The sequence below is a fragment of the Accipiter gentilis genome, unplaced genomic scaffold (assembly GCF_929443795.1).
Source record: "Accipiter gentilis unplaced genomic scaffold, bAccGen1.1, whole genome shotgun sequence".
Lineage (NCBI taxonomy): Eukaryota > Metazoa > Chordata > Aves > Accipitriformes > Accipitridae > Astur > Astur gentilis.
The window spans coordinates 735532-758872 of NW_026061048.1; the positions used below are offsets into that span (position 1 = coordinate 735532).

Sequence of the window (23341 nt, forward strand, 5' to 3'; positions counted from 1 at the left end):
AGCCAGCAAAGTAACTAAAGCACAGGGTGCTGAGCAGCCTGGTCAGCTGGGGAAGATGTAAAACAAGTGAGGAGGATGGTCCTTTAGAAGTGAAAAAGAGACTTTCCCTGAGGGTATTGCCCTGGAGGAATCTGCTTGTGTCTGCTAGTCAGGCAGGCAGACAGAGATGATGGGCAAGTGCTTCTGTGAGTGGGCAAAACCTTGACCAGCTCAGTCGAGGAGCTCTGGAGCTTTTAGTTTGAGAGGGGACTGGGAATTGCTGGAGGCTGCGATCTGTAATAATTCCAGAAGTTTGAGGTGCTCTGAAAAAGGAGCTGGAGCTGCTTAGGTTTAAGGGTTGTATTTTTAAGCAGGTGCCTCTAGATTGGGTCCTGCTGAAGGAGTGTTCTGTAGGGCTCAAACTTGGTCTGAAACTTTATGAGTTGTTGTTGGTGTCTCAGCCTCTGATAAAAAATGAATAATGATAGTATTCATGAGTATTAATAAAAAAGCCGTGGCTCAGCATAATCTGGCTCCCTGTGTATGTTGTTGCAAGGCTGTGATCATCATCAGACAGCAGTTCAAGGTTGATGCCCTCAGAGGCTTTTGGAAAATGTTCTGAACTGTTGAGGTTAAGTCTCTTTTCAGGTGGTGGCACCCGTGCAGAAACTAGGACTGAGATCCTTTTGAGCCAGGAAAGTATCCCTGCATCAGAGGAACAGAACAGTGTCGTGGCATCCCGAAAGGGCTGTTTTCATGCCAGTGAGGTTGCAGCAGGGCTAAAATGCCATAGGCAATGACTCAAGCCTCTGCCTAGAGAGTGGTTTTATGAGTGTGAGTGAATTTGCTTTGGCAATGAGATGTGCACAGGCATTGCCAGGGCCTGGCTTTACTCTGGAAGTGACTGTTGTTAGCTGCTGCAGAATTGAAGAGACTGTGCTATGAACACCACGCCAATTAGGCTGTCTCCAGACCTGAAGCTGCATTAAATCTCGTGCCACACTAGTCTCCTTTTTCCTTTGGAGAAGTAGGCCGAGTCTTTGAAATTCTGCTGCATGACTTTATTTTGGGATGAATTGAAACGCAGTTGTTTCTTTAGCTTTGCTTATTAGCATTCTGCTGGAATAGCGTCAGATCTAGGAGGATTAACCTTCCTCCTTGTTTTGTTCTCTGTGTTGATTTTGGAGAGGAAGGTGTGTTGTCTGTCTTGTGGTGTCGTGTGGTGTTCAGAAGATGCTTGAAATGTTGCTCTTGTCTGTGACCAAGCTCTTTCCCTCAGCGTAATCCCTTTGGACAGCGCTGCCAGTAGTGTGCGTACGTTTCTGAGCAGCCTGCAGGTGTTTGATCTCCTGATGGTACAGAGAGCACTGCATTTGTTTGAGTTTGGCAGCCTGTCATCGCCCCTTGCTTTCTTCCATTCTTTCCACCCTCTTCAGCGTCCCTTCCTGAATCGTACTTTTGTGTCCCTGGTGATTCATGAAGGCTTCATGACCACAGCGTGAGTCTTGGGTGGGTGATATCTGTCCTTCTGCTGTGGCGCGCTGTGTAACTCCTTTCATTAACTTGTTCCATATTAAGCGAGGAGAGGGCCTTTCTGAAGAGGAAGGAGAGTTCTCATCTCTGACCGAGTTCTGGCTGGGGCCCCTGAATGTGGAGGATATGAGAATGGCTGCCTGCCAGACCATATACCAGAGAACACTTGCATGCTGTAATTCCTTACACTCCACCCTATTTCCTTATTTCCAAGTGACACTTGTGCGACATTTGTTTACTTCTGAATGGGTTCAGCTTTCCTTTGAGACTTTCTCTCCCTGTGCATTTTATTGTTGGCCGATACCTGGCAGTGAACAACTTTTGAGAAGCTGGCTTACAAAAGATGTAGTTAATAGTTGGGAAGCTGTGGAAGCCAGGGGACGTTCTTTTAATGACGCCATTACTTTGTGGCCAAGCTTGGTGACAGCTGATGAGTTCTGTTGTTGTCATCTTCTTCCTGAGACAGAAGAAAGCCCCTGCCGTTCCCGAGGAAATGAGACCAATATACTGCCTGCTTAAAAATGCTCCTGTCAGTTAAGTTGAAACAAATCTTCAGAGTACAGTAGTAGCATTGCAAATATTATTGAAGAAAATGTGCTGATTGTAACTGATACAGAAAATTATTGGTTAATTTCTCTTTCTGTTTCAATTTTGAAAATACTGAAAGGTATTCCTAGAAAAAGTTTCCCGTTTATAAAGCAGGAGTTTGTTGGGGCTGAATTACAGTTCCTTTGTAACTGAATTGGGTCAATATTCCGAAAAAGGGGAATATGTTTATTTTTGAAACAGGTCAATACTGCATGTGTTGTGCTGGCAAGGAGGAGGCTTCTTAAATGTAGAACTTGTTAAATTTAAAAGCACACCTCCACTCTCCATAGTATTGCTTCTATGTTAATTCAGGGTTAAGATATTCGTTCACTTCAGTTTCTGTGAATCTGTTAGGGCAGCGTGCTCTAAGGTGATGGGAGGGAGCAGGGGGAAGAAGGGGAGGAGGAAAAGCAAAATATCTGGAACCTACTCTTCCATGACTCCTGCAAACTGTAATGTTATTTTTTTTTCCCAAGCCTGAAAACTGTACTTGGCGGTGGGATTGTGGCTATCTTGTTAATATTCTTCCTTCCTTTCTTGTTTTGGCCTCTCCAGGAAGCGATTCGAGTAATCCTCGGAAATCTTGATGATTTACATGCATTTTCTACAGACCACTATCTTTCTGTGTACCCTTTCTTTCCTACTTGTAAAAGAAAAGGTCCAATGACTTGTATCTGTTGGGCATTGCTTAATTTGACATTCCTGCCCAGTAGTGCGCAGATCTTTAGCTGGAGTACGACTCCTCTGAGCTTCGCAGTTTTACATTAGCTGAAGATCCTCCTCAGTTGTTGCCTTCACCAGAGAACTGATGTATGTAAAAAGAATGTTTTGCAGTGTTTTCAGATGGCCACCCCTGCGTTCCAAATCTGATTTAGCCAGAGAAAACGAACGTGCATATATAAAGTCCCAGGAAGCCCACGTAATGCGATTGCAAGGAAAGCTAGTGCGTTGTTTCAAAAGGTTAATAAAACGTAAAGCGCTCCTTACAGGCGCAGCAGCGTTGGCCCTCTAGTAGAGAAGACCGCAGTAGTTTTCTTGTAAGGTACATTAGGATTAAGTATTGTAGTTGCTGTAGTGTAAAGGGTTACGGAGAAGTTACTCTCCTGAGGCTGTTGTTGCAGAGAAAAGTAAGTTAGTGGAAGGAGAAGCCTTTTCAGTCCTAAGGTGCGTCAGTTTGTGAATCGGATCAGGCCCTTCGGCATCATCTCCTCCCGTGATTCCGAGTGCCCAGGAGTAATGAACACCCGCGTGTTTCCGCCTCCAAGGCATCCCCTTCCAGTCTCGGCAGACTGCGTTATTGCCACCCCTGGTCCTAGCAGGCAAGAACGAGATCATCCTCTTTCTCTGTCAGAAGCTGGTAGGTATGAGAGCAACTTACTCCTGTTGCTGCCAGGAAGAGAAAGTAGCCCAGAGCATCGTCAGACAGGAGGCACCCAAACAAAGGAAGCCTCGTTGTTGGTTTGCTTCGCTAAAGCGCAGCCAGTTTTGCCTGCGTGCTTGAGGAGGGTTTGATTCACGAGCTTGTATTTCTGGAACTGGGAAGTCCATCCACCTGCTCAGGCAGCACCGGGCCCTGCGGAGAACTGCAAGCTCAGAGGCCTGGCGTGATGAGTTGTCCTGCAGTCTGTGTGTCGGGCTCCTCGCTGTAGCATACCTCTTAGTTAATCGCCAGCTGTGGGAGTCCTTGAAGCCAAACTCAAACGAACAATTTCATCCCTTAAAGGAACTGACTGTGTCATCTAGGCAAATCTTGGGCTTCATCTCTGGTCCTCAGGATGCAAATGGAGTAAAAGTATTCATGTTACCTGTTTCTTCCTGAGGTCAGAGGCACGTAAGAAGGCTGCTGCCTGGCGTCACCCATTCGTGCATGCATGAGCTCCTAGGTGTGCGAACTGCACCCCCAGGAAGGAACGTCTGTAACTGTGGCGTTTATCATGTCAATTATCTTTTGTCCTCCCATTTTGAGGAGGACTGTGAAGTGAATGTAATGACGCTAGTCCTGTGAATCCTAGTCCTTTTCAGGTTTAAAAATAATATTTAAAAGAATTACTTTTTAGTTAGGAAAGCTGATGAGGTTTTCTTCACAGGGTTGGGAGAGCCTGGCATGTTGTTTTTTGCGGGAAGATGTCAGGACTGAAGCCAGATGCAGTTAAGGAAACACAATGCTATGAATGCAAGCAACTGATGGGAGAGTGTCACCTGGATGAGTGTTTCTTGTAATGTGTTACTAGCGTATGGTGTCTCCTCACATCTCATTTATCCGCTGTGTAGTTCGATGTGTCACTTGTTCAGCTGCTGCTGCTCATTAAATATAAATCTCCATTGGCAGGAGCAGTTACAGGGTCGTGGATCTTGGACCAAGATCCTCAAAACCCCCTAGCTATGCGAGGTTTCCCTGCCGCACGTGCACTGCCTTTGTGTCCTGACGCTCTGTTTCTCCAGGAATGTCGGTATTTGCGTGGGGAGTTTCAAGGACCTGCCTGTGGACGCGACGGCCCCTATACCCCTGACGTCTTCCTCTGGTGCTGCATCCTCTTCTTCGCCACCTTTGCCCTGTCAAGCTTCTTGAAGAAGTTTAAAACCAGCCGCTGCTTTCCAACCAGAGTAAGTAGAAGGAGGTGGCCAGCGTCCATCTCCACACTCGTTTCCCAAAATGGCTTTCCTGGAGCACTAAGCAGTATTTGCCCTGCCTTGGTCAAGCTGGGAAATGTTGGCCTTGCAGGCCAAGCTCTCCAAGAGCTTGGATGTCCCGCACTCATTTCCATGAGTGCAAAATCATCGTACCGTTTCCCACATGCCTTGTGACCTGCCCCAGATTGAAGATTTTTGGGGTTTGATTTTTTTTTATTTTTTTTCTCCTCAGGTAGTAGGAAGTCAGGATTCCAAAAGTTTTGGGGTTGGGGTTTTCGGTTTATTTTTTTCCCCCAACCTTCTGCGCATTATGTGCACGAGCGGAAAGTAGATTCGAATGAGGAGCTTCCTTTTGAGGACTAAAGGATGCCTCAGTGCCTTGTTGCCATTGTAGCTGTGAATGTAGCTGTAGTGGCAGACATCTCTTTTCTTAATTTTAATATTATTTTTAGGTTTTGACTTAAACCAACCCTTGTCGGCCTAGTTAAGCTTTTTTTATTGTCTGACCCCAGATCTCACAGGGACAAACACAGCAGCAGTAGCTAAGCAAGGGATCAGGCTGCATGTGCTCAGAGGGGTGGTGGGATTTGGTTAAGCAGCCTTAATGTTGTGGATGTCTGCAACTCTTGCATCTCACCTTAGGGCCCTGTTTGCCATGCCCCTCTCACCTCTGGTTTCTCGCCCCAGGTACGGTCCACAGTGAGCGACTTTGCTGTTTTCCTCACCATCGTCATCATGGTGCTCCTTGACTTTGTGGTTGGGATCCCATCGCCGAAGCTCCAGGTCCCCCATGCGTTCAAGGTAACGGGGTGTTTTGGCACGTGGGGGTGCCACAAGGTGATGCCGGGGCAGGGCAGGGCTGAGTCTGGAGGAGATGCTGGTGGTGTGACCATCTCCTCTTCCACCTCCAAGTGCCTTGCTTCCTCCTGGAAACGAGAAGATGGCCCCAAAACTAGATACCTACAGGGGAAGTATCTAGAGGTGCTTGCAAAGAGGAGACTGGCACTGCTGAAGCCCCCGGGAGAGGGGGACATGAAGCCAGGGCTGGGAGGTGCTCTGACACAAGGAGGGAGGGGAAAATGAAAGCCAGTGGAGTGCCTGGGCTGGGAGACGATGCTGATGTGTGGGCTTTGTTGCAGCCTACCAGAGACGACCGCGGGTGGTTCATCAACCCCATAGGACCCATCCCTTGGTGGACGGTGTTGGCTGCGCTCGTCCCAGCTCTGCTCTGCACCATCTTGATATTCATGGACCAGCAGATCAGTGCCGTTATTGTGAACAGGAAGGAGCACAAGCTGAAGGTAAGGGCCTGCGAGAGATGACCCCAGCCCCTTCTGGGCTGCAGGTCTGGGGAGAAGCTCTTATTCCCGATGCTTTCTGAAGGCATTGGTTTGGGACAAGGTCAGGCTGCGTGGCAGGATGCTCTCCGGGATTAACGATGATGCAGGGAGCAAGTGACAGGGCAGTATAGATGAGCAACCTTTTGGGAGAGCAAATTAATCTTGGAGCAATAGAGAACTGCGTTTTTGTTTTAAAATGGCAGCAGCAGCAGGTGTGGGGAATGAATTGTTTTGATGCGCTGCCAGGGATAACTCAGAGTCACACCTTCCTCGCAAGTGGTAGAATTTTCTTTGTAAGTGGAAAAAATGGTTTGGTGCTTTTGGGTTGTGGGTTGGTTTTTTTTTTTTGGAGAAGTATGTATCGCACAAGCTCTGCGTATCCCTTGTGTCTGAACTCCTGCCAAATTTTCATGCCAGGTGCTTGTGCAAATCCTGCATACACCCTTCCTTGTTTCCATTTCTTGTTTTGAATTCTGAAGAAGTTGACTTGTGCTCGAGCAGGGTTTGAGTCTGACTTGCGACGTTATCCTTGCTCTTGTGCTATGGGATGCTCTGTTTCTTGTTTTCCTGCCTGCAGAAAGGATGCGGGTACCACCTGGACCTTTTTGTGGTGGCCGTGATGCTCGGGGTGTGCTCTGTGATGGGGCTGCCCTGGTTTGTGGCTGCGAGACCGTCCTGTCCATCACCCACGTGAATAGCCTCAAAGTAGAGTCTGACTGCTCAGCTCCAGGAGAACAACCCAAGTTTCTGGGGATACGAGAGCAGAGAGTCACTGGCTTGCTGATCTTTGTGCTCATGGGCTGCTCTGTCTTCTTCACTTCTGTGTTAAAGGTGAGAGGAAAATGCAAACCACCCAACAACCGCGAGCTTGTTGGATGTTACAGACAAACAGTCCCTTCTCTGCAGGCCTGAGTAGTTAGTTGTGGAGCGGAGGAGAAGGAGGTGATCCTAACCCTTGGGGCTTGACCCACGGTGGGAATCAGCCTCAGTTAGGCTTTGCAGCCCTTCAGGCCCCCGTTTGGTGTGCTCGAGGTGAGCGAGCAACGCAACTGCTTGAATTTTTGGGTGTCTTTCAGGCCCACCCATGTTTATGGGTTACAGTTGAGCATATTCAGACCAGCACATCTGCTGTCTTTCAAACAGGCAGCCCTTTAGTGGCTGCAATTTGCTCCCCAAATGCCCGGGAGCAGCCGTTCCCAGGAGCTAAACACACTGAGGTCATCCCCGTGGTCTTCCTTGCACGTTCCTCCCACAAAGTAATCTCGTCTCTAGGCTAAAAGGAGGCCTGTGGCCTTTGCCTGTTGCCCCAAGAATAGGCAGAAGTGTTTCTTCTACCGCCAGAGAATGCGGCATAGGGTAGCATGGGTGAAATCACCTATTTTCCTCCAACCTTTCTGGAAAATAGGATTATTCTGAGGAGAGGTAACTCCCAAGTTCAGCCTAAAGCAGAGCCTTAGCTCACTCGTGCGCACAAAATGGCAAAAAAATGGTTAAAATCTGACCCATCTCTAAGCCTGAATGGAAGCTGGAAAGCTTCAAGCAATTTTAGGCAGTGCCTGTGGAAGAGGGTGGTAATACTGAAAATGCAATACAGAAAAAGAAACGATTGCATTCTTTCTTTTTTTTTTCTTCCCCCCCCCCCCAGTTTATACCAATGCCTGTGCTTTATGGCGTCTTTCTCTACATGGGTGTGTCGTTGCTCAGAGGAATTCAGGTACGGACTGTTTTACAGCGTGCAGCATGTCAGCTCCCTGGTATTTTGTCTCCGTAGCAGCAGGGAAAAAAGCAGTGGCATGGGAAAAACTTCTCGCAGAGCAAGCAATGAAACTCTTTTGTGTAAGAAAAAGATTGCTGGAGGCACAGGAGGTATATAGGGCTGGGAGGACCAGGCAAGTTCAGCGCTCTCTGTTGCAGGGTTTAGGGCAGGTCAGTGTTTGGTTACGTGAAAAGCGGGGGAATTCAGTGCAAAGGGAAGGCAGTTTCTACCACTGGTGGAAATCCTCGCTGGGGGGATTCAGTGGGCCGAGAAATGCTAATAATGGAATGGCATGGAATAGTTGCCGTTTGGTGGGCAGCTCTCAGGGGCAAGCCGGTTGCTAGATGGAGCGAAGGGAAAATGGGTGCTGCTCCCAGGAGGAACGCGGTGGGATCCAGGATTTCTGACGGCAAGCGAGATGCTGCAAAGTGCCTCCATGTCTCGAGAGGGCCAGCAACTTGCCGCAGTCCCAAGGTGGCAACCTTTCCCTTTTATTTCACAGTTCTTTGATCGTTTGAAGCTGTTTTGGATGCCAGCGAAACACCAGCCGGATTTCATCTACCTGCGGCACGTGCCCTTGCGAAAGGTTCATTTCTTCACGGCGATCCAGCTGACCTGCCTCGTCCTGCTCTGGACCATCAAGGTGTCCCGTGTCGCCATCATCTTTCCCATGATGGTAAGAGCTGCCACCGCTCGGCAGCGGGGTGTTTGCAGCGTTGGAGTGAGAGGTGGCATCGTCTCTGAGCTCACCGCATCTTCCCTCTTATTCGTGAAGGTTTTGGCTCTCGTCTTTGTCCGGAAAGCGATGGATTTCTGCTTCTCAAAGTGAGAGCTCAGCTTTCTGGATGACCTTATGCCAGAAAGGAAGAAGAAGTTGGACGATGCCAGAAATGAGCCGGAGAAGAAGAGGTAAGGCTTGCTGTGTCCTCGGGGCTGGACATCTCCGTGTGTCTGTGAGATTGCCTGTTTCTCTTACAGCTTGTCTGGAAACGTTGGGGGAAGATCAGCACTCAATCGAAATAGATCCCAATAGCCTGTAACTTCTGTAACCTTTGTTTCCTCAAGTAGCAGTGAGCTGAACGCTTGAATACAGGTGTAATTTTTAAAACGAGTCGTTTTTCACAAAGGTCATTATCATTATGATGATTATTATTAGATGCTGCTGCGGCTGCTGCTGCTGGCAAGACTTGCTCATAATCGTGTTTTGAACACACAACCCCCCTGCCCCGAAATCTTTGGAGTGAACGGTTTCTCCCCTGCTGCACTAATACCTATAGCTGCCAAGGGGCAGAAGCGGAGGGCAGACTGCTAAGTTTGTGCTGGGCATTCAGCTTATCTCCACTTTGATCAAAGACAGAGAACGTGATTTGTCCCTTTTTTACATCAGGAGTCCAGGAGCGTGATGGAAGCTGCTGCTGCTGCAAGTTCAGTTCAGCTGAACGTGGGGAAGACCAGTGACGTGGATATCCCAAAGCAAAGCAGTGACGGGTAAAGCCCCGGCAAGATTAGCTTGAAGGTGTTTGGCAGAGTTTTCTCCACTTGCCTCTTTGTGGGGCATCCCACAGAAACCAGCAGGCAGCTTGGTGGGAAAATAAAATTCGGGGGCAGGGCTGCAGGAGGCAATTGCAGGGCTCTGACCCCAAGCAGAGTGGCTGCAGCACTCGCGTTTGACCCCCAAACCTTGCCTCATCAGTGCCTTTACGGTAGCTGGAGATCCTCATACTTACACATGAGGAGTTGCAGGCGTGATCTGTACCAGCAGTGGCTTAGGAACCCGGACCGGGGCTAAGCCCCAGCAAGAGCCTTTGCACAGAGCTGTTGCTCTGCAGCTCCCCAGCTTGCCTCCCAAAACTCCTCATCCAGCAAAACCTCCCACGCTTATGCGGAGCTTTGATTCTCGGGGCTCCGCTGTTCCTCTTGCTGATGCTAATGCCCTTGGTGGCATCAGTTCCCATAATCACGGATTGCTATGTAAAATATTTATTGCAGGACTGATCCTTCTGAGATTGTTGCCCTGGATGAAATGTCACAAATGACCGTATGGAAGGCTCTCACTTTGAAGACAGAAACCCTTTGAATCCAGGGAGGAAAAAGGTAAAGGATTGCACGTGAACATGACCGTGCTCCTCTGCAAGCTACGGCGCACACCTACGCTTTTCCCACGCTTTGGCCGGCAAGGCTGAGCAAACGGCCTGTCCCTGGGAACAGGCAGGGAGGACCGTGGCATGCAAACCAGCTCCTCTCTGCTGGGGTGGTCCCCCGAACAGGGCAACGTCAGCAGCAGCTGGCAGGTCTTCCACTGATGATGCTCTCCCTCTTTTTCTCTTCCCTTCGCCTTTCCCCACTCCCGCTTTTCACGTTTAGGAATCTTGACTTTGAAGGAGAGGAGTGAGAGCGTGACTCAGGGATGTGCCAACGCAGACAGAGGGAGAAAGCGCTTTGTTTCAGTTGGAGGATTCCCATTAAAGCCATGCAGATGTTTTCAGTTATCCTTGGTGTGCTTCAGGCATTCAGTATCTCTAGACCAGCAAGCTGAGGGGAACGTCACAGTCACGGGGAGTTTGGTGGTGTTAAGTCTGTGTGCGTACGTGCGTGTGGGGGTGTGGGTTTGTAGTGGTAGAGGGACTGCTACTGCTTTATCATTCAGTGCTCTTCATTTAATACCCAATTCCTCCTCTTTTTTTTTTTCCTCTTTTTTCCAAATGTAAACTGGGAATGTCCAAAATAAATTTTCTGTTATATTTGATGCATTCTCCACTTTCTTCTTCATCACGACCAGGTTTTTGGTGTGGTTTGGGGTCCTGGCTTTAATTCACTCTTATGTCTCTTACTGGTACGGGAGGGATGCCCTCTGTGGCAGGGCAGCATAGAAAGCATCCAAGCAGTTGGCCTAAGGTGAAAGAAAAGCATTTGCTCCCTGCGCTCCAGTTTTACCTCTCTTGGTTGGTTTGGTTTGGGGTTTGTGTTTTTTCGCTTTGGCTCTGCCATCAGCCTGGGAGCTGCAAAATGCAGAACTGCCACCTTCTTGTCCCCTGGCTGTAAACTGCATCTAAGGGAGCACTTCAGGTATTTGATTTTGAATACACTGTAGGGTCACAGGAGCGGCCAGATGAGACCTGGGGCTCTGTGTCCCTGGGCTGCCCCCTCTGTTGTTCCTCCACTTTCCTTCTGTATTGGAACTGGCTGAGTTGGAGTTCCTTTACCCCACAGCAGCCCTCGTAGTGCTGTGCTCTGTACTGGTAGCTAGAAAGCTGTTGATAACACAGCAGTGTTTTGGCCATGGCAGACAGCCAGAGCACACCCAGACACCCAGGCATCCTCCACATGGAGGCCACTTCCCACCTCGGCTGGCCAACGCAACACGCTGCCTACCTTCTTCAAGGACGTCAGCGGTTTGATGCTGACGAAGCCCATCTTGTTCTTCTGGACATGTTTCAGGAGGAAAGCATCCTTGGCCAGGTTCTCGTCAGAGAGGTGGAATTCCACCCTGGACACAACCCTCCTGGCCAGCTGCCGGTCAGGGACAGAGTAGCTGCAGTCCAAGAGATCAGCCCCCAGACTATCGCTCGCATCGCAGAAGCTCCCGGCAAAGCAGCAGGGACACGGGTGTGACTTGGTGGCCTTTGGGATGTGCAGCACTGCCCAGTCCCAGCCACAGCGGTGCAGATGGCAGAGTCTTGAGGAGCGGGGTGGCTCAGCTGCGCTCTGAAATGAAATGGAGTTTTATGGTTTTAGAAGCGCGCTTGCCTTCACACCCCCAAGCATCGGTCCCTGCCACAAGTTACGCAGCACATGGCCTTGCACAATCTTGCAGCCAGAGGTGCCTCACGAACAGAGCACAATCTCTTTGATTACCAGGATACAGGCCAGGAGAGATCTTTGGCCTCCGGTTCACGGCAGTTGTCCCGACTCCCCCAGGCCACACACTGTTCACACAGCGGGAGCGAGAGGCCTGTGTCCTTGGTACCCTTGGGGTGTCCTTGCTAGCGCCGAATCCTCCAAGCACAAGGAGGGGATGTACTAACCCCATCCCTGGGGTCCCGTAGAGCGCAAACAGCCCCAGTGCCCCGACACCGGATGTTGGGCAGAATCCAGTCCTTTTCTGGGAGCACGCGGCAGCGGGTACTGTCTCCTCCGGGGTGTCACGCACCCAGGGAAAGCGCCGCCCCCTCCCAGGGGGATCCAGAGCTGCTGCTTTTCCCAGCAGGAGACTGAAAGACCTGATAGCACTACTGGAGCGAGGGCTGGGGGAAAGCGTGCCACCAAGCGACACCGCGTGACCTTCCTTCGTGCCCTCGAGGTCCTTTTTCCTATTTCTGCCTCGCTCTGGTCAACGCAGCGAACAGAAGCGCGGGCAACGGTCACAAATGCATTTGCCATCTGGCGCAAGGAGGCTGCGGCTGCAGCTTGGTCCCCGCTTGGCTCAGCTGAATCAACTTGTTCTTCTTCCCCCACCGGAAAAATACTGTTGAAAGCCAAGAGCATTTGCACCCGCAGAGAATCTTGCAGCCCATCTGCAGAGAATTCCCCAAATATTTGGGGCCACCTCTCCCCTTTCACCTCCTAGATGCCAGTCTCCTCCCCGATTTGCAACCCCGTCCCACCGGCGCAGCGGCTCACCCCGTGGGGATCGCCACGGCCACAAGCTCCCCACGCCCCTGGCCCAGAGCTGGGGGATGTCAGCCATCGGTGCCGGCTCGGCGGGTGCCCCTGGACAGTCCCCCCGGCCCAGCACGGCTCCCCCCTCACCCACACAGGTCTGCAGAGGGCTCCATGTGGCTGCCTCTTCGACCCCCGGGTCTTCCGCATCCAGTGGACAACCACCGACCTGCCTCCACCGGCCACCGCCACGCTCAGCCAAGGCGCCGCTTCTCTGCCAGGTGCTGCCCTGTGGGGTGCCGGGGGCTGCGGGGCCCCCCAGGGCCAACCATGATACCTCACACCCTACAAAAATCAGAGGAGTGGGGTGGCCCAGACCCTCTGGAGCTGCCAGTGTCCATCCCTGGCTACCAGCACAGCGAGGGGCAGCTGGCACAGATCAACATCGCCAGCACGGCCACCCCTGTGGGAGCAGCCCCGGGCGGCGATGTCCACACCAGCCCCTGCGCTGCCACCAACAACAAAGCCCTTGGGGACACTGCAGGCAACCTTGCAGTGTCCGAGGAGATGGTCCTGGAAGAGGCCCTAAGGCTCTTCGGTTGCTCCCTGGATGGAGTGGGGGTCAGCCAGGATGCTCCCAGCAGGAGCTCCGTGCCCGAGGACGCTGGTGGCACCAGCGCAGACACTCCAGACCGCGAATTCAGCTCGCTCTCGCTGCCTGAGGAGATGCTCACCCCCGACTACTGCATCCCCGAGCTCAGCGACGCCATGCCGAGCCTCAAAATAGTCAATGACGGTGGGATGGAGCCCCAGGAGCCGTGGCAGGATGCGGGGATGGACCTGCCACCGTCCCCACCTGCCACGGCAGGCAAGCGGAGGAAGAGGCAGGCGCAGAGCTCCTTGCCAATGGCACCCAGCAAGCGCAGGGCTCTGGCAGCCAACGTGAGGGTGTGAGGGGGGGGTAGGGATTAGACAAGGGTGAGAGGGATGGAGATGGGGGGAGTGGGGGGTGGGAGAGGAGGGGTGGGGTATATGGCAGGGGGGGTGGGCAGGGGGGGCCTAGGGAGGGGTCAGACCAGCTTTGATGGGACATTTTCTCTTGTCTTTTCAATTAAAAGCTGTTTCTCCAGAACCGCTCGGTTCCTATGTGGGAGGGGGAGGGAGCACAGGGGACACCAAGAAACAGCCCCCAAGAGGTGCAAAAGCCCCACTGAGCCCCAAATCCGAGCCAGCAAGCCACGAGGAGAACCCAGCCACCCCCAGGGCCCAGTCTCCACCAGCGGGGCAGGCAATGGTGGGGGGGGGGACGGGAACGGGAACAACTCCCCTGTCCCCTTCCCCAGGGGAAGCAGCCCTTTGGTGGGGAAGCCAGGACAGACAGGTCCCTGCAGGACTCACGGACACGGCCCCACGCAGAAAGCAGCACAGAGCCCCTGCGACAACGACAGACCTTGGGGGCCGGGGGGGACACGGGCACACACGACAACAAGGGCTGCAAGGCCTTCGTCTTGAACACCACCAGCGTCCCCTCCAGCGGGGACAGGGCTCGGTGCACAGCCCTTCAAAGCCTCAAGACCATCACGGCCTTCCTCGGGTCCCACTGACCTCAGCCCCCAAGAGCCCAGCTTTGCCTCACTGACACAGCAAAATAATGCCAAATCACCCTAACAATGGCGAGGGAGGGAGCTGCAGGCCAGGCAGGGACCCTCCTCCGCTTGTCTAGCTGCACCTTGGGCAGCTGCAAGACCAGGAAGGGGGGAGAAAAAATCAGAAGAAAAAAAAAAAAAAAAAATCACTGCACCGGCCAGAAAGTGCCTGGAAACTTCATCCCTCTTCATTGCCCATTTCCCATGCGAGCTCCACAACCTGGGAGCAACGCAGCCAATAGAACCTTCGAGAAGCAGACTCACAGCCTGCTGCAGCTGGCCCTGCTCGAGCAGCCGAGGTGGGCTGGATGATCTCTAGAGGTCTCTTTCAGCATCCATTCTGTGCTGCTGTGACTCTGTCTCTATCATGGTTTAAGCTATAAAAATGAGAGCTATAAAAATGGAACGCTGTGTTAAGAGCACAAGGCTCTGCTAGCAACGACCTTGCTGTGGCTCCTTGCTGTGCTGAGCCCAACCGCGTTTTTAAGAGTAGATTCTTAGTGTGAGCAAAAGTGTGATTATTTTATTTTGTAATTTATGTAAATAAAGTGGGTTTGGTTTGTTTTTTTTTTTAAATAAGACTCTTCCAGAGCTCAGGTCAGGCTGAACCTGAGGGAAAGGGGCAGACCCTCGCAGAGGGCAGAGCCACATCATGATAGGGGGGCCAGCAGGATCAGGGGGCCATGCGACACCCCCTGCTCACGTCCTGCCGGCTCCAGGAAGATGGTTGCACAAAGGACTCGGGGCGCAGCTCCAGGGACAGGGGTTTGGTGACCTGGCTCCAGCGCCTCTGGGGCCAGGGGCTAGGAGCTGTCGGGGGCTTCGGAGCTGTCGGGGGCTTCAGGGCTGTCAGGGGCTTCGGGACTGGGGGCTGCAGCCCTCCGCTTCAGAGGGACGATGCAGACGCTGTTCTTGGCCTCTTTGACTCTCCACCACCGGCCAAGCCTGCAGATGAGAGAGATGGGGGCTACCCTCCGCCGAGCCCTTGGAGGAGCAGGGGGGGGCTGTGCCCCTGGGCAGCACCAGGGAGGGGGGACAGTACCGGTGCTCCTGTCCAAGGCCAGCCACCAGGAAGTCACCGGCTGCAGAGAACTTGAGGCTGTTAACAAAACCCACCTGGAGGGGACAGGGCAGGGTGAGGGGCTCTGGCAGCCTCCTCCTGCCGCCCAGGGAGGGGAGCCCCTGCCCAGAGATGCCCCAAGCCCAGCTCCAATCCCCCACCTCCCCATCCATACCAACGGGATGTCCCAGAGGGGCTCCAGCTTCCGAAATCCCTCACCGCACTTCCAGAGCTTCACGCTGGCGCTGTGGGAGCCTGGGGCAGAGAGAGAAGACTGCCATGCACTCCCACCCAGGTAAGGGAGCAGGACGCCCCCCTCTCCACACCCCCACTCCAAAGCAGCTGCCACACACCTGTAGCCAGGAGGTCCCTGTTGCGCAGGGCGGCCACTGCTGAGATCCAGTATGGCTGCTGCAGGCCCTGGGCATCCTGCATGCCATGTGCCTGCCGGGCCAGTGCCAGCGGCTTCTTTTTCGTTAGCCCCCACAGGGCTAGGGACCTGCCAGGGAGGGAAGGGGCGAGGGGGCCGAGGGGGGCACCGCCTGCGCACCCCAGGCACCACCCCGGCCCTGTGCTCACCCGTCATCGGCGCCTGACACCATGTGCTCCTCACTGATGAGCTGGATACAATCGATGGAGCCCCTGTGAAGAGAAGGGGCAACTGCCATCAGTTATGAGCATGCTTTGGGATCCTATTTAGGAGACAAGGGCTCACCGGGGCATCAGCATCCCCACAGTGCCGGCAGGCTCCTAGTGATGCTTGGCACCTGCACACCGCTGCCCCAGCCTGACCCCCCTGCCTGCAGCCCCCTCTCCCGCCCCAGACCTACTGGTGCCCGTAAAACACAAGCTGCGACTCCTCCGGGATCTTCCAGAGCCGCACGGTACCGTCCCGGCCCCCTGCCGTCACACAGCACTCCCGGCTCAGGCTGTCCAGACCCGTGATGACATCCTGGTGCCCGAACCTGGAGAAGGAGATGGCAAAGTGCTGTGGCAAGCAGGGCCCTCTGCTACCACAACTCCCCCGGGCCTGCTGGCTCTTGTGACTTCTGACATCCCCAGGCAGGAGTGGCTGCGCAGCTTGCGGTGCGGGCAGGAGGCAGAGCTGCCCTTCCTGCTGGGGACGTGGAGGGGAGGATGCTGCTGGAGTCAGAGCATTGGTGGCTTTGTAGCTCCCGAGCTCGGCCACGTCAGCCCAAAGCAGCACAGGATCCTTGGACGGTGGGAGGCAGAAAAAGGGATTCGCCCCGGCGTGGCCCCGCAGAGGGGAGGGAAGGCTTCAGTTTCAACTTTGGCTTCAGCTTTGGCGTGGCCTTCTCCTTCCCTCTGTTTCAACAGCCCAGCAGAGCAGCTGGTGCTTTGTGGCAAAGATGAAGCGCGTGGACAGGCGTTGTCCTAGACCACTGGAAAGAGTGGCTGTCCTGCCACTCTCCGGAGGCTGCCGGGTCCTCCTCCAGCTGAGGTGTCTCCTTTCCTGTTAGACCTCAGGAAGAGGAGATACCCCAGCCTGCAGAGCATCCTAGGGCTGGGGCTCCAGCGTTGTCTCTGCCTGAGCAGAGTCCTCGCTGGGGACTGAGTGTGACCTCATCCGTGCCCTCGTCATCTGTAAACTCAGCCGTGGTAGGTTAAACCTCGACTTCAGCCTTCCTCGTCCCAGGATGAGGAGTGTCTGAGTTGCCAGGGAGGAGACCAAGGGGCTGGTGTCTTTGCTTGGGCCTTGAAGGACTGTGGGGACAAAGCAGCAGAGGTGAGGTGACAGCCCCATATCCCTTCCAGGCAGGGCACATTGCACCTCACGATTCCCAGGGCCAGGAGGGAACCAGGGGGCAGATGGCTCAGCTGGAAGCTGCTGGTTAGGAATACGCCCCTCCCGAAACACCCCTCTTCCCACAGATGTGCTGGGAGCAGAGCCCCCCTTGCCCAGGCTGGGGGGGGAGCTCCATGCCAAGGTCCTTCCTCCTCCCCGCTGCCCCCACTCACTCTCTCTGATGTACTTGTGCTCGTTCTCGTGCTCATCCACATCCCATCCAAGGAGTCCTGGGGGGACACAGCATGCCAGGGACCCACTGGCCATCAGGGACCCACCAGCCAGCCTGTCTGGCCACACAGTTCCCTGGGGAGGGCTGACCCCAGGGTGCAGCATCGGGGAGGGGATGGATGAGCCTCCTGCCAGCCCTACCTGTGCAGGCAGGAGTGGGAGAGAGTGAAGGGGTGCCCCACAGGTCCTGCACTGGGACACAGGGACCCTGGGAGAGAAAGGGACCCTGGGGCTAGGGGCTCACCGATGAACCTGACAGCCTCCAGCCGCAGGGACTCCTGCGGGCTCCGCAGGTAGGTCTGGCTCTTCCACAGGTAGTACGTGGCCCTGCTCCTCTTCCTGGCCAGCTGGAGAGAAGGGTGCAGAGTTGGCACAGAGATGGCCCCCCCGTTGGGCCATCCCTCCACCAAGGACCACCCTTCTTCTCCCCAGCAGGACATTCCCAGCTCTCCGCTCTCCGCATTGGGGTTCGGAGGGAGCAGAGGGCTCCCAGGCAATGCTAGGGTGCCATCCTGGTGGCGGGGTCCCCTTTGGGACCCCGGAGGTGAGGACAGCCTGGAGCAGAGCCTGTTCCAGGAGGGTGCATGCAGCTGTGGGGACACTGCCCTTGGTCCCCTCTGCTGGGCACGGGCAGGGCTTACCCAGGGCAGATCCCAGGGGTGTTCGGGCTATGCTTACCAAGCACTCGCAGATCCTCCATGCCTGCGCCGTCTCGGCCAGTCGCACCAGCTGCCTCCACTTCAGGAACTGGCCAGCGCTGCGGAGGGCTTCCTGGGAGGCCTGGTGAGCAGCACAGATGCTACCACCACCATGGGGGGCACAGGACCCTGTGTCCTCCCTCCTGGTGGGGCTCAGAGCCTGTCCTGGCCCATGCAGGGAAGACGCACCAGCTGGGGACTGATGCTGCCAGCAGGTTCAGCACCCCAGGGGAAGAGGAGGGCAGCCACCCTCTCTGGCTGGAAGCCTGTCGGGGCTTCAGCGTTTCAGCTTTGGTGGCCCCAGGCTGCTGCGGAGCCGTAGTCCAGTCTCTGGGGCTGCAGGGACCCATGCCAGGGGCTGTGTGGAGGGAGCTGGGTGGGAAAGGGACCCACCTCCCCATCCACCAGGCAGCAGGAGGAAAAAGGCAGCAGTGGGCAGGGAGGGGGGCTCTGCCTGTTCCTAGGGACTCAACAAGCTAGACCTCACAGTGCAGTGTCAGCATTGCCCTCCCCAAAGGACCAGTCAGGTTGGGAATCCCACCTTGGCCACATTCTCGTCCTGGTCATGCAGGTGAAAGAGCAGCGGCAGCAGGCTGTCCCACACCACCTTCTTCATCTTCTTCTTTTCAGCACCCACCACGAGCCCCATTGCAATTTGGAAGAGATGGATGGAGAGCTCCCGCACCGTGTCCAGCTCCTGGGGGAAGAGGGGAGGAGGACCTCAGCCACAAGCCCATGGCAAGCAAGGGGCTGACATGGAGACAGACATCCCCAAAATGGCTGCAGGCAGCCCTGCTGCAAAAGGCAGCGAGCTGCGGCATGCAGATGGTCTGCCCAGGGAGACTGGGGTCTCCGGGGCTGAGGGCCAGAGAGGGAGGCCCTGCAGAAGGCTGGAGGATGCTGCCAGAGCAGGGTGTGCATTGGTGGGGCTCAGCACGCCTGCTGCCATCCTGCCACCACTGTCCCCCGCTGCGGCAGGGAGGCCGAGCCGGAGTGAGTCCTTGGTGGGGGGTTTGTGACACAGCACGGAGCCACCAAGGGCAGCAATGGGGTCTGGGGACTGCAGGGCAAAGCATCCCCCTGCAGAGCACAGGGGCTGCAGTGGGAGGCGTGAATGGAGGTGCCCAGGAAGGGGGACATGGGGCTCTCCCCCAGCCTTACATTGTTGAAAAGCAGCAGGAGCTTTCCAGCCAGTGCCAGGGCAGTGAGGCTGAGTCTCTTCCCCTCCAGCAGCCAGAGCATGTTGCCAAGCACGGGCAGGGCCGCGGCGCTGGCATCACTGTCATCATCCAGCAGCTGGTCCATAACGTACGGCAGCAGGATAAGGGCTTTCCTTTCCTGTGTGAGACATGCCACCTCCTTTTTGTAAAGGAGCCACCGATCACAGGGGTGAAAACCCTCTCCACGAACACCGGCCTCCCCACTGGGTTCTCTGCAGGCAGTGCAGGTTACGAGGGCAAGGTCCCGGCAGACAGGGCTCACCAGCATGCCCATGGGAAGAGCAGGGCACAGAGGGGGAGGACAGACAGCACTGGCTCCTTGCCAGCCCTTCGGCTGCCCCCTTCTCCACCAGACCCCCCCTGGATAGGCTGGTGGGTGACTGGCGCTGCCTGGAAAGCTGCCCAAGCTGCCAGCAGCCCCTGCCATGGCTGCTGTGTTTCACGCTGGGGCTCAACACCTCATGGCCAGGCCCTGCAGACCCCACGCTCAGGCCGGTTGCTCTGCCGCCAGCATCCCTGCTGGGACGTGCTGGCAGTGGGAGCCCGTTCCCGTCAGCACTGCTGCTTCTCTCCTTGGCATGGCACAGCCATGGGGCAGAGGGCCAGGGAGGCAGGAGAGCTGGCAGCAGCCAGCACAGCCCACAATGCCCAGGAAAGCCTGAGCTGCCACGTTACCCACTGTTCCACCCTGGGCTGCTGTCCCGGCTGCCCCCTACTCACTGTGTCAGGCCTCTCGGTGAGCCTGAGGATGGCCCTGAGCACCAGGCTGGGCATCCCCAGGCACTGGCTCTGCAGATAAATGGGGAAGATTTCCAGGGCACGGACCAGCTCTTCACTGATGTTGGTAAAGTCCAGCATCTGAAACACAGGCAGTGGGAGCTGCTGAGGTGTGGTGCTGGCTCCAACCATCAGCTCAGGACAAGGACGCAGGGCAAGACCAAGCCCAGACAGAGAGAGGCAGCAGGGATTGCAGAGAGTCCCCGTGCCCCACACCACAGCACATTGCTTGCTCATCTGCTCCTCCATGGTACCAACCAGAGCCCACCCACTGCCCCAGCTTTCCCCACAGTGGTGGGCATGGGAGAACCGAGCATCGGGGGGAGCTTGGAGTGGTGCCATCAGGCTCACCTCAATGAAGAAGACCGTAGCGACCATCTGCCAGGTGGGGTCCTCTGTCCGGAGGAGCTCTACCAGATGGCAGAAGATGGCGGAGCGCAGGCACCTTGGCATCTTCATCATCTCCCTGACGGGGAAGGAGGCACTGTCAGGCCTGAGCCAGGCAGGCACATCTTTTGGGGGTTTGCACCAGCCTGGACATCGCCAGTCTGTACCACTTTCTCCAAGTAATGGGGACCCCACTGCCATCAGCCCCAAGGGAGGGGGTGGCATGGGGTACCCTGTCCCCAAGGAGCAGGGAGAAGGGGCTCTCACCTGGCGATAATGCGCGCTCCCATGAGGTGGGTCTGGGAGCTGAGCAGGGTGTCCCAGCCACCCTGCGCCTCGATGGCCAGTACCTGGCTCTCAAAGCCCATGCTGCAGAGCAGCACTTTCATGGACTGCACCGCAGACCTGCACAAGGAGAAATGCTTAGCTCCCACCCTGGCTTGGCTCCGGGTGGTTGGCAGGGATGAGAGGAAAGGGATGGAGCACCTGATGGGAGTGAGCTGATCCTGTCGGTGCTCCGTCCAGAAGATGTGCACTTCCTGCAGCGTCAGCTCCGTGGTGAATGACGCTTGGAAAAGCAGCGCCAGGAAAAGCTGGGGGAAAATTGCCTCCACCTGCCAGAGGCAGACAGACTGCAGGAGGATCTCGCTTATCGCCCTGGTTGCCTGCAGAAGACACCCGGACGCTGAGATGTCCCCTCATCCCTGGGGAGGTCAAGCCTTGGGGCGGGCAGGGAAGGGGAGCAGGGGCCCCGGACAGCTGAGATCAGCCCCGGAGGTCAGCAAGGCTTCGTCCAGCAACTCACAGCCAGGGAGAGGATGCGCGGGTTGTCCTTGGTGGAGGTGGAGGTCTTGCGCAGTGACTGGTTCACCAGCAAGCTGAGCAGCTCTCTCAGCACCTTGTCCGCAGCCCGGAGGTCAGACATCATCGCCCTCCACATGGCCCTGGCGACACTGCAGGGACACGGGGCTCTGTCAGCAGGGACACCCCAGAGGATGGCCGGGCTGAAATCCCTCGGGAGGGTCTTGGGGCCCCTCTCCTAGTGTGAGAGGAGCCCCCAAAGGCTGGTGGTCCCCTTACCGGGTGCACGTCGGGGAGCACTGCAGCAGGCTGGCCACCAACTCCCTGGGGTGTTTGCGCACAAGCACCACCAGGGCCCTGTCCAGGCTTTTGCGGGCTACCACCGCCCTGACGGAGGGCCGGCTTCTGTAGATGGCCCACACGACGTTCAGCACCTGGAGGGGAGACACGGGTGGGAGTGGGGATGTCAGCATGGTGAGCGCGGCCATTTCCCCAGCTCCTACTGGGAGCTGCTTCCGTTCCTAGTGCGGTATGCCAGCTCGAGACGGCGTCAGTGCTAGCCAGGCACAGAGCCAGGGGAGGAACAGTCCCCCAGTGGGCTGGAGCATCAGCTGTGCCACCCATGGGCTATTCACCTGCCCGGGCTGGAAGGCACGGTCCGCCACAAGGACATCCACCATGTGGGCAGCCAGCCTGATGCTGTAGGCGCTTGGGTGTCTCAAGCTCTTGATAGCCATGAGGATGATGTCTGCCTGGTCGGAGGACTGGAGGTATTTTGTGAACATCTGCAGGATGAAGGAGAGGAGGGGAGATTTGTTGCCTCACCCAGAGCATCACCCAGAGCATCTTGACTGTGCAGTGAGAGCGGGGCACGGAGCCAGGCTGCGCTGGGGAGGAGACTGATGGTGGGCATCAGGGTCCCGCAGGGGACTGAAGCTCCCTGAGGGCCTTTGCCTAGGGAACAGCGTGAGCCCCTGTCATCCCCACGCATCGGGTGTCCCTTCACTCACACTGAGCCAAAGGCACTTCTTACCAAGAAGATTTTGCGGGTGTGGCTGATTTTCAAAAGCTGCCAGGGCTTCATTGCTTGCCAGTCCTCCTGGAGCTGCAGCTGCTCTGTGCCATGCAGCCAGGGCCACCTGCCTGGGGGGGAGCAAAAACGGGGTGCTTAGAGAGAGGGTGCAGAAGTGGAAGTGCAGTCTGAGAGCATTGGGCAGAAAAGTTGCTGGCAAAGAAAAAGGGCACCAGACAGGTCCAGGGAGCAGATACCCAGGGAGGGTCCAGGGCTATTGTGAGCGGGGGCAAGGCAAGATGACTTTTCAGACTGCAGGCAGGCAGGCAGGTTGGATGAGGCTTTCTCTCGTCAAGGAGAGTGGCCCCTGACTGCCCATGCCTGGGGGATCCAGCCCGACACAGCTTGTCTTACTTCTCTGCTGCAGGACAAACGTGTGCAGGTGATAGAGAGCTTCTGCAGCCTCAGGACGCATCCCCTTGTCCTTGCAGGTGCAACAGAGGGTGAGGTGCCCCACCAGCTTCCCCAGCATTACAAACTGATGTGTCTTGGAGCACTGATGCCTGCGGACTGTGGCTTGGGCAAAGCAGGGGCAGACCTGGGGGAAGAGAGGCAGTGTGAGCACAACGGGAGCCCCAGCTGCTCCCAGAGCAGCTAGGCAGCAGCCAAGAGCAGGGCAGGGCTGCCGGACCCAGGTTCCTGCCTGTGCCCGGGGCAGCCCTGCCCTGCCCTGCCCTGCCCTGGGAGAGAGCATCGACAGGACAGGGGCAGGGCAAAGACCCCTGCTCCCGACCTGCTGGCTGGGTGCCCAGCTTCCCTGGGAGGTGCCGGGGCTCAGGGGCACAGGGACAGGGCACTGGGGCTGCCCAGACCAGGAGCTCGGTACCTGCGGCAGGGAGTAGGTGGTGATGAAGTTCACCAGCCTGGCGATCCGTGCCATGGCCCTCTCCTGCACCTCTGCCAGCTGGGAATCGGTGAAGGGCAGCAGCAGCTGGGAGGAGAAAAGCTGCTGGTGTGCCAGGGAGGTGGCATGGCACAGCATGGCACAGCCAGGCTTGCTCTGGGGCAGTGCCTGGGATGGGGCATGTGTCCTTCTTGCCCCTCACAGCAACCTGCTGCGGGCAGGCAGGTCACTGCATCCCGCTTCTGCTGCTGCCTCTGCTGCCTTCCATTCACTCACTCCCCACCAAAAAACATCCCTCTGCCTCCCACCCAAGGACTCCAAGGCTTTGGGGTGACCACCTCACTGGGGACCTGTGGTGGGGGCTCTGGGATA

The 23341-nt window shown here is 55.9% G+C and overlaps 1 long non-coding RNA gene across 1 annotated transcript; it reads left to right on the forward strand.

Annotated features, from left to right (window-relative positions):
- The first annotated feature begins 9841 nt into the window (after nucleotides 1-9841).
- LOC126037333 (uncharacterized) lies at nucleotides 9842-10573 on the forward strand. Its single transcript, XR_007505621.1, has 2 exons — nucleotides 9842-9921; nucleotides 10192-10573. It is a non-coding gene; the product is annotated as an uncharacterized LOC126037333 (long non-coding RNA).
- The last annotated feature ends 12768 nt before the right edge of the window (nucleotides 10574-23341 follow it).